This window comes from Anthonomus grandis, chromosome 5 (genome assembly GCF_022605725.1).
Source record: "Anthonomus grandis grandis chromosome 5, icAntGran1.3, whole genome shotgun sequence".
Classification (NCBI taxonomy): domain Eukaryota; kingdom Metazoa; phylum Arthropoda; class Insecta; order Coleoptera; family Curculionidae; genus Anthonomus; species Anthonomus grandis.
This window is the reverse complement of record NC_065550.1, coordinates 6,560,594-6,562,856: the sequence shown is the minus strand read 5'-3', so window position 1 is coordinate 6,562,856 and position 2,263 is coordinate 6,560,594.

Genomic DNA, 2,263 nt, shown 5'->3' with positions numbered 1-2,263 from the left:
TTTTATTTAAATAATTATATAAACTACCATCTACAAAAATTTCGGCAGGGTTGAAATGACTGAAAGTTGAGATTTTTTTTACGTGTTTTCGGCCCTCCCATTGGCCCACCCACCGCTAGTGGACCAGCTGACGGTCATTTTGCTTTAGAGGACAACTAAATCTAACACTCCACAAAGTTTGGCTAGGGTTGCGATGGTTGACAAAAATCTGTCACTGGCTCCCGGGCTATTATCATCTTGGCTTAATAACGTTCTTAGAAATGTCTCAAACTTCAAAGCGCCATATTCTGTAACAAATTCAGTGAATTTTGCCAAAAGCATTCAGAATGTTCACGTTCCAGATACTGCCCAGCTTATATCGCTAGACCTGAAAAACTTATTTCCAAGCATTCCACCCGCTGATTGTCTGGTCTTAGTCAAAGATCTTCTCAGGGGGAAACTTGATTCACTCTTGGTGGAAAATCTACTTTTGCTCCTTTCTACTGTGTTAGATCAAAATTTTTTCCAATTTAACAACCGTTTTTTCAAACAAAAAGAGGGACCAGCAATGGGCTCTTGTTTATAGCCATTTCCTAGTGAAGTATTTTTTAGTGACTTAAAAACAAAAATAATGAGCAGTAATTTTAAAAATAACATCATCTTTTATAAACGGTATGTGGAAAATATATGTATGATTTGGAATAGAAGTGAGTTAGAACTTACAAATTTCCATAATTATGTCAACTCTCTTCACTCTAAAATTGAGTTCACAATCGAACGGGAACAGAACAACACCTTACCATTCTTAGATTTATTACTTAAGAGGGAAAAAAATAAGATATCCTTTGAAATATTTGGTAAACAAGCAACAACAGATAATGTTATACAATATAATTCAACATCACCATCCTCACATAAATTTGCTGCTTTCCATTCTTTATTTTACAGACTTTTTAACATCCCACTTTCTCGTGAAGCTTTTAAAAAAAAAATCCTTACCATTAAACAACTAGCAGTCAGTAACTTTTTCCCTCTTAAACATATATATAAAATGTATTTTCAATATGTGAACAAGTATAAATTATCATTTAATTTTATCAGACAACAAACAAACTATATCAAAACTTTTAGGTCGTTTACTTATTTTGGACCAATTTCGTCACAACTATCCCGCTTTTTTTCTCCCTTTGGCATAACCCCAGCTCTTAAAACTAATAATACATTAAAAAGACATCTAATTAAAACTAAAGATAAACTACCCCCGCTATCTTCTCCGGGAGTTTATGAGATTAGGTGTAAAGAGTGCCCTCCAGTGTTCGTCGGTCAGTCTGGTAGGAAGATTTCTACTAGGATTAGTGAACACAAGGCCCAATATAATAAATTTAAAAATACCGATATCACAGTCACCAGATCGGCTTTTGCTAATCACCTCCTCGACTCCAAACATAATTTTCCTGACAGCCAAAATACAAAAATACTTCACCAGTGCAACAAAAGTAAAAAACTAGACTTGTTGGAGACAATGGAAATTAGTAAAGCTTTTAAAAGCCCAGATCTGTCCTGTGTTAATGAAAGGTTTGATTTTGATGGCCACCTAGTTTTTAATAACCTTAAATAGTTCTAGACTCTTAAATGATGGTTAGATTTCTAAAATGTATAAAGTGATTTGATTGTTTAGTTGAGTTCTTTGTACATAGATAGTACCACTTTATTGTAAGTTTTATTTATTCATATGTTAGGTGTTTTGTGTATGTTATGGTAACTCTTTGTTGAATTTTCCTTTTTTCCGGTTACATAATTTTAATTATTGTTTAGGTCTGATGATGCTCTAGTCGAGCGAAACATTTGTAATTTTATTAAATGTATTTGTGATGCTGTAGATTTCGTGTTTTTACCTTTTATAAAAGTGTATGACCAGCATCGTTGTGATAATGGATGCATTTTTCGAGTTACTTAAATAAAAGGTTTGGCAGCTCTTCCTATAGATCTAGAGATAAATTGGGGCACTATATTTCAATAATTCTCATTTTAATTGTATATCCACTGGCAAGTTTAACGGACAAATAATTTAAACGTTTGTTTAAATAAAACACGTGGATTGTCGTGAAAACATCACGATTACCAATACATTTGCATTACACTTGCCACAACAAAAATATAGGTTAACTAACAAGTGACATCATACCCCGTATCATTCTGAGTGAATTTTACTCATCCATATTTTAACGTATTATAATTTATTCAGTTTGATTTCGGTTATGGGAGAGGCTATTGAAAAAAGGTC